The sequence below is a fragment of the Nothobranchius furzeri genome, chromosome 18 (assembly GCF_043380555.1).
Source record: "Nothobranchius furzeri strain GRZ-AD chromosome 18, NfurGRZ-RIMD1, whole genome shotgun sequence".
NCBI lineage: Eukaryota > Metazoa > Chordata > Actinopteri > Cyprinodontiformes > Nothobranchiidae > Nothobranchius > Nothobranchius furzeri.
In genome coordinates this window covers 42,064,820-42,079,401 of record NC_091758.1, presented here as the reverse complement: position 1 = coordinate 42,079,401, position 14,582 = coordinate 42,064,820, and the positions used below count along the sequence as shown (strand labels likewise).

The window sequence follows — 14,582 nt, the reverse complement described above, 5'->3', positions numbered from 1 at the left end:
AGGCAAGGACTTTAACATCATTTTAAATGTTTAACACTCCTTTGAGTCTTATTATGATGTGAGTTAGCATGGTTTTAATATTTGGTCACTTTAGGGTGGTAGAGGAACAACAGTAGTGCATTGTCTTCATAAGAAACATGTTTATTTTTAAATAAAGCATCAGGTTTTAGTCTTTAAATTAAAATAAATATCTGCTGACTGGTTGATTTAAAGACCAAATTCACTGAGAAACCTTTTTTATTTGTTTATTAAATATAATCTACGCCTATTTCCTGCATTAGCTTCTAAGCCTGACAGATCCACGTCACACTGTCACTAACATTCATGGACTCATTCATCTTGGCTCACGATGGGGAAGTCTGTTGTTGGTTTAGCGTCCAGGAAACAGCAGAGGACGTCTCAGCTAGTAGAAGCAAACCATTAGCATTAGCAACCCCACCACACAGCAGAACTCCTCCAGGCTTGTGTTATTTGTGGAGATAAATCATCAACGTTGCAGAGCAACCAGAGTCTGTGGTAGAGTCGTGTTGCTGTTAGCCAATCAGAGGAGAGATGTCCACATATCAGGAAGTAAGAGTCCAAATCCTGTCGTCTGAAGCTCAGGCTTACTGAAAAAAGAGCGCGAGAGCTGTTTCTCCCACTGCGAATGTGTTGTAAAAACGAGTGAATTTGAGGATTTTTAACAATGTTGTTTGACGCCAACTCATCTACTAGAGATGCTGCTTGCAGCCTGAACTCAGAGGAATCTGATGCATGACACATTTTAAAACTATCCACACTGCAGAGCTCTCCACATGATTCATTACGGGACTAATAAATGCAGACTTGTGTTAATCAGTGACGCACTGGAACATGTAACACTCCTTGTTAGCCTCTCGTCGTCTGTGAGCTGTGAACGCTCAGGGCAGCACAGAGACACGGCACATGAGTAGTTTTTCTTTTTAATCAGCATCAGTGTGATGGAGTTGGAGTGGTTAGAGTTACAGTGGAAGGTCAGGATCATAAATGGAAGCTGCCGAGTGGAATAAGTAGGTAAAAATGTCTAGTTAATAGCAATGAAACTATAAAGTAACTAATTAGTGGCAGTGTTTGGCATTAATATGGATTTAGATATATCTAAGTAGAACTATTCGAATAGTTCAAATTACCACAGGTTGAGATTTTTGTTATTCCAACTTCTAAAGATGCTCCAGAACATCTCATGCTAGTTAATCTGACTGAGCTGTAAATTAATGTAACTCAGTGTTTTTGAATGAAAATGGAAACTATGTGGATGAAAAGGGCTTCAATTAAAAAAATATTACCACTCAGTTGATGTTAAATATAAAAGAACTCTAAATAATCTGATTAATTCAATCAGTTTTAGTTTCTAAGTACACTTAAATCTAATGTTGTTCCATGAATACACACATCTGCAACAAATGAACGTGAATTTAATTGTCTTTGTACACATTTGACAGAATTAGGATGTTGTTGTTTAGTAAACATAAATGGAGCTGGCATTTATCCAGAGAAGTAAGAAAAAAGAATAAGTAGAGAAAGTGTTGTTGTTATATAACGGTCGCAATGAGCCGGGGTGTCAGAGCCGATCATTTATGCATTTGCATCAGAATTTATCATCTTTGCATGCAAGAAAAGACAATTTAGAGAGAGGATAAACTGAGATATTCTTAATATAACTTTATGCATTTATAGGAAAAATAATGAAATTATGGTTGGTATGTTAGACACGTTTCAATGTGAAGCAGTAAACAGCAAAGCAGAAACCGCATTTGCAGAGCTCAGGAGTACCTCAAGGATGTGTACTCGGTCCTTTTTAGCTTTTCTCTGCTGAAACTCGCTGGATAAACTTGCTAAAGATGAAACAAATAAAAATGAAACGAAATATGGGTGACATGAGAAAACTAGCACAGGTTTACCTGAGATAGTAAACAGCAGTCTTCACGTCAGGTTTGCGAAACGACTGTGATGTGTGTTTTATACATTTTTGTTTTACTTTCCCCTTTTTCCCTCAGGTGTGAACAGATGAGGAGGAGGACTTCTTCCTCAAGGCACAGCAGTCACCAGTGGGAGGAGGCCGACTTTGAATTGTGTTTTGAATGTTTTGTTTTGGATGTTTCCTTTTTGCCGACGAGAGGCACGGGAGGAAGTCGAGGTCAGTGAAAAAAGTCCGGCTTTGCGTTGAAAAACAGAGAGCTAGTCTTCCTTTCTCTTGGCTATTTGAATAACATTATAAGGTCTTAGGAAATCTCCATGAGTTTGTTGTTGCATAGGTTAGGTTTTTGTTGCCTTCTCTGTCCTTTTTTAAAAGATGCGCTGCAGGGAAATAAAAGAAATTTAGAAAACTGTTAACAGCAGAAAGTTTTAGCAAAAATGCTAAAGTGTATCTTTAAGTCCTGACCTTGTAGATTAAAATTCTCACGTAAGGAGAAAAGGGATGCGCACTCCTTCATGAAATGCTGAAAGTAGCTAGTTTCTATTTAGAATTAGCACAGACCAATAGTGTAATTTATTATCTATAGCAACTGTGCTTCTTTTTACTCCTTAGTGAAACATATTTTTATTTTAGTAAAAAAATGTTGTATTTAATTTTGAATGTTTCCTTTGCTCTGCAATAAATCACATAATTACATCGCAAATATTCAAATAAAATCAATTATCAACTCTCCAGAACAAACTCTGTAATGTCCAAGGATCGTTTTCCCTGTGAAGTCTGCACACTGAGAAGAATTAGGATTTTAATTGCCTCCCTGTAGATCTCTGCCTCACTGAAAAACTGGGTTAATTGCATTAGTGGAGACCCTCAGATGAACGCTGCCAGCTTCAGTTACTGCAGCGAGCATGCTGCAGCGCTGCATGGGACTTCACTCTTTAAAAGGTGATAGCTGGGACGCTTGCAAGGAAAAAGGTGATAGCTGGGACGCTTGCAAGGAAAAAGGTGATAGCTGGGACGCTTGCCTGTTTCATGTGGATGTCGGGAAGCTTTTAAAGTGTCAGTCATGACTGGAGATCGTATCTGCTGTGAGCCTCCTCATCCTCACCAGGCCTCGAGGAACGGCGCCGCAGGTTCATCCTAACGGGCAAAGTCACTTTGAGGTGAACGGTAAAATCAACATTTAAAAACTCCGCCTCTCCCTGGGTGTTCATTCACCCCCTCCTAGTTTATTTTTAGCTCAACGTAAGCAGAGCAGGAACCAGAGGATTCTAGATAAAAGGTGTTTTATTCCCTGCTTGTTACACATTTATTTATTTATTTATTTATTGTTACCGCTACCTAGGGATGGGTACCTTTGACATTTGAATCGATCCGACACTAATTCCCGGTACCTAGGAATCGATACCGGTACTTAACGGTACCAATTTTTGATACTTTGAGTGTTTATTATTTTAATTCTCTTTTATAATTAAATATATATTTTTCTCAATATATAACCATATTTGATAAATATCACGATAAATAACATACAACTGTTTGTATTTTAACATCGTCCTTGTAGTTTTATAAGCTGATAATTAAACTGAAGCAAACATCTTTACTGTGAACTAAATTTACTGTGTATCTTCATTCCTTTTGCCATCTTTTTTCATTTGATTTTTCCTACTGGGAAGTTAGAATTTCCGAGGAGAAAGCGAACGCACCATTAGCTGATAACAACGGTGGCAATGGAAGCTAACATATCAAGCTAACGTTATCTTAAACAGTTTATTTAAAGGCTGGAGCAGATTAAAACGATGATGCCTCACACTTCGATCGTTGTAAAGTGAAGCCAAACTTAAGAGCGCGTCCATGTTCTTCCAGTCGGAAATTCGGAGTTCCGAGGAGAAAGCGAACGCACTATTAGCAAAACGGAAGCTAACAAATCAAGTTAACGTTATCTTAAACATTTTATTTACCTACCAGAGCAGATTAAGATGAGGAAGTCTCACTTAGATCGTTGTCGCTGGTTTCATCATCACCCAGTTACCCATCACATTTAGTGAAGTGGACCCAAGCTTTAGCGTGCGTTCTTTCTACCATGCTGCTCTGCTTACAACTCGCTCGCAGCGACCGACGACATAACGCTCTTGCGCATGCGCAGCTGTCTAGGCAAGTTCTCGTTATGAAGGACGGGTACCGAAACGAGGCACCGTTTGAAATGACGTGAATCGGTGCTCGGTCGGTACCCATGCCTACCGCTACCTATCTTTATCATGACTTTTTAAAATAGCCTTCCTTTCTTTAAAAAAAATAATTTCAATATTTTTGCGTTTTAAGGGAAATTCCACCCCAAGTGAACTTTAGTCTGTCGGCATTCCAAGAGTTTTCCAGGTGGGAAAAACATTTGGTAACCAGCCGGGTCATTCTCCTGATCTGGCAGTGGTCCGCTGGCTTTTAGCTTCGTTTTATTTTTAGATTCTTTTTTTAACACAGGAAAGGTTTATTTACCTTGCTGACAGATCTGACCACCCTTCGTCAGACCTAGCGCCGCTTTCTTCTCCGTAAAAAAAAACAGGTTCAAGGCGACGTCCTGAACCATCAAGAGCAAATTTCTGCTAAAATACCTTAAAATTAGAAAATACTCCTAGCAGCTCAAGCAAATGTGAAGGATTTGCACCCAAGCCTCTCCTTCAGGACTTGTCCACCAGACACCAGACAGTTAAGGGTGATAACCAGCGGTGCTGGTTCATCATTATAAAGGTGCATTGCTAGCCTGGCAAGCCAGACTAAATAAATGTATTAGTTAGTCTGGCGACGCTCCATTGACGGCTCTCGGTTGTGGGGCGGGTTCTACCGTTGTCTTTCAAATGATCTCCGCATGCTACTGGACAATGAATGTGACATACTCACCGCAACAGCTATCAGTAAACGAGGCGGTCCGCAGTTGAAGAAGGAGAAAACATCATTTTTTCTAAAATAAAGCACTTAAATGCATCTATCTGCTCCTTATTCTGATGAAGCCCAAGTTCTAATAGTCCAAACTTGATGTAAAAGCCGTTTCAAACGAGCTGTCGCCATCTTGTTTCACTCTGTTGCATCATCCCACCCACCAGGCATATAGAGTGCCCTGATTGGCCCAAAAAGTGGACGAAGCTCTGTGATTTGTTCACTAAGCAGATAGAGCACTATGATTGGCCCACCATTATGGACCAATCACAGCTCTTTATGTGTTTGAAACCCGTCTAGAGAGCTGTGATTGGCCAGCCAGAATGCTGTCTGGGGCTGCGGAGGTTCCAGTGGAGCGTTGCTAGACCAAACCTGGCAAAGCAAGAATTTGGTCTAGTTCACTAGGCTAGTGCATTGCAGGATCAGCTGCAAACACCCGGCTGGCTACAGCTCACTGTGAGGGACTGGCTGCTTTTATTTCCAGCAACATCAGACCTGAGTTCAGCCATCAGCGTTACTGTGATGACTCCAGAGCAAAAACAAGTCTACTGAGTCCAATGGAACGAATTAGCTTGGCCACAACTAGCAGGTTCTCTGGTATTTATTCAGTAATGTCATCAAGCACCGCACTGAGAATACAGCACTAAGGGTCTAAGCAAAGTTGGGTTAATTAAAACTAAAATGGCTTTGTTCTGTAAAGCCACTTGATGAGTTTGTGAGAAGATGAACAAAAACCCACATTAGTGTTTCTGCACCAGAATCAGATCAACCAGGTGGCTAAAATCGGAAGAAAAAAACAAAAATATCAAACTCTCATCCAGTCTGAGCTCCGCCTTTTTGCACATTGCACCTAAAACTCCACAAGTTGGACATCCCACACAGCTCGTCCTTCACCGTCTTTATTTCATTTCTTTAAATTTACTCGCATTTCTGCTGGCGTGAAGCTTTCCCAGGTCCACGTTTGCAAAGCCCCACTGACCCTAAAATGTATTTATTTGTTGAAACAGAAGCAGAATGCTAATTTAACGCAGCGTTGTCTTTGTGCTGCTCACCTAAAAGCAAAAGTTGTGTGGAAGTAATTCATTATTGTTGTTTATGAAGCCAGAAAAAAGGAATAGTTGTAGTTTAGCCAGTTTTACAGCCTCAGAGAAGAACTTTCCAGCTGACGCACGTGTTTTCTGTCCCAGCGGTCAGAGCTGTGGTTGGCATGGATTTTGTTTTTGTTATTTTTGGGACTCTGTAGAAATCCGGGGATGTGCAGGAACTCAGAAGTGTCAACCATCTCGTCTGCAGGCGCTTCGGTGTAGAATTTGGTTCTTTTGTCTTCTGCAGATGAATAATTCACTCTGACTTAACATAAATGCTGCTGAAGGTTGCAACAAGCTGCGATCTGAGACTAAATCTGTAAATGTGAAGTATCAGGTTACGTTGTTGTTGGTCTGTGATCGGATCCGTGTTCTGCAGGTCTTTGTGTCACTTACAGTTTCACTAAAACTCTGAGCCTGAAGGGATGCTGCATTTATCGCCGTGGCAACCCGCACTCACAGCTGATTGGACATCAGTTTCTCCCATTTCTGATATTTAAACGTCAGCAGCTCAACAAGGGACTGAGTTACAAACCTGCTGCTGGAGTTTGTGGGAATAAAGTGGAACATGAACTGGTTCTAATGGGATTGTGGTCACGAAACGTTTCTCAAGCTTTTAACCACTGAATTTGATGCTTCCCTGCGCCCTGTGACAGGACCCGTTAGCTCCAGTCGCTCCGGTTATCCTGTGATTTATGCGTTAGCTGCTCTGCTAGCATAAATCAGCTGATGCAGGACATCTCTGTGCATGCAGCTGAGCTGCTTCATCTACGGAGGCATTTTTAGAACGTTCCCAAGCAACATGTTACATCAGTTAAAAATAGATGGTTAAGCCCATATTTAAAATATAAATATTGGTTCAGAACGGTGATGTTAGTCATTCGTTCGTTCTTCTCTTTTGTCCTGATTTCTTTTTGTTTTTGTTTTGGAATTAATAATTTGAGTCATTTTAAAGATCAGATTTATTTATAAAGCCCTTTTCAAACAAAGTGCTTTACAAAATGACCCCAAATTCCCATAACAGGTTAAAAACATTAACAGACATATGCAAGCACACGCACACACGCACACACACACACATGCACACACACAAGTAAAAATTATATTTGGCTGAGTCCAGATGAGCCAAGTAAGGTAAGGCAAGGAAACACCATCAGAGGAGCCATCTGCCCCGGCAGCATCAGGTCTTCCACACTAAAGGTTGGTTTATGCTTGACGCGTCCGCGAGGTCCGCACGGCTCCGCGCGGAAAAGTTGTGTCATTTTGCGTCATTTTAACAACCACGCCCCTCCACCGCGCCTCTGCACGGCCCAGAATTTCCGCAACGCGCACCTCGGAAAATTTCTAACCACGCGGACGGACGGACGCGGAAAAACATGGCGGACCGGCAAGAACTAGTATGGCAGAGGTTGGTAAATACAGACATTTGTATGATTCAGCTCTCAGAGATCACCGTGATCAACATGTTGTTAATAATTCTTGGAGAGAAATAGCTCGCACTGTCGGAAAAGATGAGGACGCTGTTAAAAATGCTGGAATGCCATGTTGTAAACAACAGTAATTTTTACTTCTACTATGGTGTAGTGTTGGATGCATGCTGTAGTGCTCTATGCTGCCCCCTACAGTTTGGGAGAATATTGGCTCACTGCAGAGACGAGCCACACGAACCATAAACGCTGCAAGTTGTGAAGCGCGTTCCATCCTCGAGCCGCATCATCTCGCGGAAAGTGAATGCATCAAGCATAAACCAAGCTTAAGTCAGGGCGCTCAGTGGAGGGGGAGCATAGACCCCCACCTGTAGAGCGCCCAGGAAGCTACAGCCGACCACCGCTCCCGGGGCAGAGGGCCCCTACAGAGGAAACACTGGATTAAAACGAGTAAAGATTTTAAAGATGAAATGAAGATTTGAATCACTAAACACAGCTATAACCATAGCTGGCTCTTTTGCTGGTAGGAATTATGAACATAAATAAAACAACAGATTTTTAAAATATTAGCAAACCAAATTTATCTGAGCTTGCTCAGTGATCTGGTCGGCTAATCAATCTCTGACAATAGTTCAAAAGCACAAAAATCAAGTAAAATCACTTAACTCAAGAAGCTCTGGTGCAGTTTTGTCAATAAAGGTTGAAATAAAGGAGGAAATCTGCAGTTTTTTCTCTGACTGATTTTTTTCGAAGACCTCCCACATGCAGTGGCAGACCGTGATGTAAAGTCAGAACGTGGTGCAGGATGAGCCATTGCATTAAGCTTCTGTACAACTGCTGAAACCATGAGGGAACTTTTTCCACCTCCTCTGATTGAGCTGTGATGGGATAATTTCTGGTAGGTGACATCCTGCAATAACCTCCTGCAGCAGCTGTTTATGAACTCGCCCTAAAAGTGTCAGCCTGCTTGATGAACAGCATCGCGAGCCTCGGGGATGCAAAGCTCGACAGCAGAATCACGTAAACATCTTACTCAAGACTCTCCTGAGCACTTTAATAACTCCTCGCCCCACCTCGGGCCGACGGAAGCTGTTCGTTTCTCCGAGTTGCGTCACGGCGGCAACATGAGGGTGGACGTCTCCTCGAGCCGGAGCATAGATCTCCATCCGCAGGTTTTCTCTTTGCGTTGGTGGGATGGTTTTGTGACGGATGCAGGAAGAGGGAAGCTTTTATTTATCCAGTGTGTGTTGGAATTCTTCTACATTACCCACCTGATTTTATTTTTGAGACGAAGAAATAAGCTGTGCAGCATCTTTGGGCACTAAAGTGATGCTATTTGTTGAATTTTTGTTTTCTTTGGTCATTTGGGGCAGCAGTGGCTCAGGTGGTAGAGCAGGTTGTCTCATGATCGGAGGGTCTTGGGTTCGATTCCAGCTCCCGCCAGGGGTATCCTGCTGTTGTGTCCTTGGGCAAGACACTTCACCCAACTTGCCTGTGTTAGTGGTGGTCAGAGGAGCCGACGGCGCCAAATGGCAGCCTCGCCTCTGTCAGACCTCCCCAGGGCCGCTGTGGCTACAAGTAGCTTACCATCACTAGCAGTGTGTGAATGTGAGAGTGTGTGAAAGCGTCTTTGGGTGTCTAGAAAAGCGCTATATAAGTTCAATGCATTATTATTATTATTATTAATAGACAAAAACCAAGGAAAACTCCTATATACTGCTTTAGAGAAGCTGCTGTTATGGTTCAACACATTGAATTGCCTTGTCTGGCTCGTACGACCTCCATGACCTCTGAAAATCCAAATATCCTTTCTAAACTGCCACGTTTCAGAAAGTTTCTGAACCTACGTTTATTCCAAGCATGGGACGGAATCTCCCGTCCGTCATATTTTAGTTGCTCCTCTGCCCCACCACACCTGATCCAACGGCTAAACCACCTGTTTGAGTTCTGCAGAGTCTTTTTAATCACCCATTAACTCATATCGGTGTGTCTAAGCAGAGGCCAGGATCGGACGCCAAAATCAGGTGCAGAATGCCTAATAATCAGGACTCTGATGTTCAAGACCACTCGCAGGAGAGGAGTGTGTTTTATTTGCTGTCATTCGGGTAGTTTTAGGTGGTTTTTTTTTTTAAGGATTGCATGTTTCTGCGTGAGAGATTGTATTTTTTTAGGGCATGCCTTCTGTCAGGACCGTTTTCTCATTTTATTTCTGCAGCGTGTGTGAAATCAGCAAAGCCAGCATTCAGAACATTAGCAGAAAGCATGTTCTGTTTCATTTCAGCAATTAATGCTGCTGTAAGGTGTCAGGAAAGTTAATGGAGTTTTTCCTGATCCATAATGCAAGTGGGAATGTTGGTGGTAGAGTTAGTCACTCATGTTTAAGGCACGCCAAGGCGAGGTGAAATAAAAGTATCCGTGTGCCTGGTTCATACTGCAGCAGATTCTGGTTAATTAACCTGAGCTAATTATCCCACAGCAAGTCCTCTAAATGAAATGATTTAGCCAGTTTAGATGCTGGTGGGAAAAGGCTGGGAATATTACCAAACTGCAGGAACAGGAAAAGCTTTTGGAGTGTGGGAATTGACATTAGTCCTAAATAATGAGCCTCTTTATGGGCAAACAAGAAATTAAAGTAGAGGCTAAATTAGCTAACTGTGTTGCGTGTTAGTTCGTTAAGGCTCCAGGTTGTTAACGAGTAAAATCAGAGAGGAAGTGTGTTTCCGTTTTAATTAGTTGTGGGATGTGTTTTAACTGAGACCTTTTACTGGTGACCGGAGGTTTTTTGGTCACGTACAGCAGTTGCTGCCGCTGCTTAGTGATGTAGCAAACACGTTAAATAATAAAATCTATCCAGCTTCGTCACAAGTCAGCTGAATTATAAATGACAGATTCATTTGCAAAAAGAGGTGATATCTTTTGTTAAAATCATCAAACTTTATTTTGACTTGAGGAAATTACAAAAAAGATAATTTTTTAAACTGAAACTTTCTAGCACCCCCTAGTGTCTGTTAGTCAAAGCAAAAGGGAAACCTATCTCCTCGCTGAGCGTTTATCTTTTTAACACTTTAATCTATCAGCTAAAACGTCTCCCCAGCCTTCATCAGTGTCTACAGGAGCGGTTCATCACTAAATAAACACATCAGCTGTGATTCTGATCTAAAACAGGCAGAAAATGCTCAGCTGGACTTAGCGATGGGTACCGAATTCGGTACTTTTTAAGGTACCGACCGAATTCCATAGTACCGACTGAGCACCGATTCTCGACATTTGAAACGGTGCCTCGTTTCGGTACCCGTCCTTCATAACGAGAACTTGCCTAGACAGCTGTGCATTTGCAAGAGCGTTATGTCGTCGGTCGCTGCGAGCGAGTTGTAAGCAGAGCAGCATGGTAGAAAGAACGCACGCTAAAGCTTGGGTCCACTTCACTAAATGTGATGGGTAACTGGGTGATGATGAAACCAGCGACAACGATCTAAGTGAGACATCCTCATCTTAATCTGCTCCGGTAGGTAAATAAAATGTTTAAGATAACGTTAGCTTGATATGTTAGCTTCCGTTCCGCTAATGGTGCGTTCGCTTTCTCCTCGGAACTCCGAATTTCCGACTAGAAGAACATGAACGCACTCTAAAGTTTGGCTTCACTTTACTAAATGTGATGGGTGATTGGGTGAAGATGAAACCAGCGACAACGATCTAAGTGTGAGGCATCATCGTTTTAATCTGCTCCAGCAGCTAAATAAACAGTTTAAGATAACGTTAGCTTGATATGTTAGCTTCCATTGCTACCATTGTTATCAGCTAATGGTGCGTTCGCTTTCTCCTTGGAAATTCTAACTTCCCAGTAGGAAAAATCAAAGAAAAAGGACGGCAAAAGGAATGAAGATACACAGTAAATTTAGTTCACAGTAAAGATGTTTGCTTCAGTTTAATTATCAGCTTATAAAACTACAAGGACGATGTTAAAATACAAACAGTTGTATGTTATTTATCGTGATATTTATCAAATATGGTCATATATTGAGAAAAATATATATTTAATTATAAAAGAGAATAAAAATATTAAACACTCAATAGTATCGAAAATTGGTTCTGTTAATAAAAGAGGCTCTATTATACAAATAGTCCAGAGAGAGGAATATTCTAGTTTGTTAAACACATGTTAAAATGTAAAGAGTTCTATGCTATATTGTTATATTTTATTTTGTAACACGTTGTTAAGCCTCTTCCACTTCTTCCAAGCAAGTTTTCTCCACAGCAGGGGATACAGGCAGTGTTGAGCGGGCTCGACTCTTGCCTGAGAAAGTGGACATGTTAAAACGTAAATAGTTCTATATTGTTATATTTAATTTTTTAACATGTTTTTATATATTGAAAATAAATATTTGAGAGAAAAAATAGTTTTTAATTATTAAACACAAAAAAGTATCAAAAATTGGTATCGTTAGGTACCGGTATCGATTTGTAAGTACCGGGAATTGGTACCGGATCGATTCAAATGTGAAAGGTGCGCATCCCTAGCTGGACTTGATGTTGTGATAATCGTGTTTGTTGGATGTTTGAACCCTTCAGCAGAAAACTTGGTGAAACGTGATGATGTCCATCCTGATTACAGGATCATTTAGCATCAAACATTTGTTTTAGCGTCTCATCAGCTTCAATAATGCAGACTGCTGCACCTCAACAGTCATCTGACTTCCTATAAATATTACAGCAGCTTCATAATTAAACACCTCGTCACCATGAACTCAGGGACATCTGAGAGTCTGTGCTTCATTTAATTCAATACAACTCATTTAATAGATGTGTTACCATGGACAGAATCCGTAACATTGTACAAAAACACCCAAATGTTGGCTGTTAAAATAAAAAGGCTTTTAAAAATAAAGTCAGAAAAATTGTAATGAAGAAACAAATATTTCACCGGTCTATTTCCCACCATTTTTCCAAGGTCGGTTCATAAGAGGCACCCAGATATCCCACTCCCTGTTGAGTCTCCAGATCCTGATGGAGGAATCCAAGGTGTCGACCCTTTTCAGGTCTTACCTCAGATTTGGGGTAACTGAAGTACACCAACCAAAAGCCAAGATCAAACCCTGTGGTCTGACGCGGGGCTGCCTGGAATACGAGTAAAATATGAAGTAAATTTTAAAAATAGCCAGTTTCTTCTCCATCGACACAATAACTGCAGCTCGGAGAAACAATCCAGCTTCGACTGAGCACAAAATACTTTTTTTCTCAGGCAAAAACAGCTGATTTAGAAGAAGAAGAAAGTATCATTTCTATAGCGCCTCTCAAGATAAAAATCACGAGGCGCTTCACAAAAACAAAAAAATTTAAAAATATAAAAAATAATTTAGAAAATGGTTAAAAATATATTTAAAATGAGCAAAAATAGACAATTGTGATTAAAAATGTTAAGAAAGAGACAGCGTGAATAGGAAAGAGGGAAATCAGTGGATCCTGAGGAAGGTGGAATAGGTGGGGAGAGCAGAATAAAGAGAGAGAGGTGAAGAAGGTCATACAAAAGCCAGCTTGAACAAGTGAGTCTTCAGCTGCTGTTTAAAGGAGACCACTGAGTCCACTGATCTCAGGCTGAGGGGGAGAGAGGTTCAGGGTCTGGCGGCCACAGCAGCAGATGATCTGTCACCTTTGACCTTTAGCCTGGTGCTGCACAACCAGTAGGCTTTGATCACTGGACCTCAGGGACCTGCTGGGGGTGTAGGGACTAAGAAGATCACCAATGTAAGATGGTGCTTGTCCATGTAAGGCCCTATAGACCAGAACCAGGACCTTGAAATGAACCCTGAAGTTGACTGGCAGCCAGTGAAGCTGGAGGAGAAGCGGGGTGACGTGGGTGTGTTTGGAGGATTTGGTCAGGAGCCGAGCACAGGCGTTCTGAACCACCTGTAGACGGTTCAGGGAGGTTCTGCTCAGACACGTGAAAAGAGAGTTGCAGTAGTCTAAGCGTGAGGAGATGACGGTGTGGAGAACTGTCTCAAGTTCAGAGCGGGACAGAATGGGACTCAGCTTAGCAACGTTCCTGAGATGGAAGAAGGAAGAGCCAACAAGAGAACTGACATGAGAATCCAGGGTGAGAGCTGGGTCAAAGGTCACACCAAGATTCCTGACGGAAGGTTTGGTGTGGGAAGCAAGCTGACCAAGAGAGTCTCTGACTTTGGGAACCAGCTTGTCTGGGGCACAGATGAGGATCTCAGTCTTATCTTCATTCAGCTGAAGAAAGCTCCCACCATCCAGGTTCTGATAGAGTCTAAGCAGGTGTGTAACAGCTGCAGCTTAGACATCTCATGGGGCTTAAAGGAGATGTACAGTTGGATGTCATCTGCATAAAGATGGTAGGAGATTCCTTTGAAGGAGCTCAGGATGTGCTGAAGAGGAAGCAGATAGAGGAGGAAGAGCAGAGGCCCCAGCACAGAACCTTGTGGGACACCATGGGTAAGAGAGGTGGTGGAGGACCTAAACTTGGAGACGGCCACAGAAAAGGAGCGCTCAGAGAGATAAGAGGAGAACACTCCAGAGCAGATCCTGATAGGCCTACCCAGTCTCAGCCTCTCCAGTAGCAGGTGATGGTCAACAGTGTCAAAGGCTGCAGTCAGGTCCAGCAGGACCAGAACAGAACAGTCCCCTGCATCACTGTGAGTCAGAAGGTCATTAGAGACCCTAAGAAGAGCTGTTTAATGAAAGTTAATCTGTTCTAATGACTCTGTAACTTTCCAAGTCCGATCTTGTCCTGGCGGGAGTAAAACCACCTTTCCGTGTGTAACGTCTGTGATGTAAATGGGTACGGTGACAGATCAAACACGGCCCACGCAGCCGCTTCGCTGGAGTTTGAGTAACAGTCAGTAGACGTGGAGCAGACCGTGATGATCAGACTGCTGCTCTCATGGTGAATGTGACTCAGATTCACATTTATCGAATGCATTAAACACGTCTGAGGTATGTTAGCAACTTTCATCTCCTGCCAGAGCAGGACATTAAGATTTGAGCTAGTTAGCAGATTGGTCACATTTAGAGCTAATTTGTTGCACATGGACTGAATGCATGTGAGCCACAAACCTGTATACTGTCCCTGTTTACCCAGTGTGAAGTTAAATTTAAGCTGGTTGCAGTCCTCTGTGGACCATTAGGGCAGAGCCTGGAGCTTTGGGGGCCTCCCCAGCAGCAGGGTTGAGACTAATGACTGCAGTC

The 14,582-nt window shown here is 42.1% G+C and overlaps 1 protein-coding gene across 2 annotated transcripts in view; it reads left to right on the top strand.

Annotated features, from left to right (window-relative positions):
- The window catches only part of LOC107395960 (leucine-rich repeat and fibronectin type-III domain-containing protein 2), a 178,144-nt gene that overhangs the window by 67,320 nt on the left and 96,242 nt on the right, over positions 1–14,582 (top strand). The window contains exon 2 of one of the 2 annotated variants that reach the window (XM_070547102.1): positions 2,016–2,155. The exons of the other annotated variant lie outside the window; for it this stretch is intronic. The gene's annotated coding sequence lies outside the window, so the exon portion shown is untranslated. The remainder of the gene's footprint in view (positions 1–2,015; positions 2,156–14,582) is intronic. 2 annotated transcript variants of the gene reach the window in all.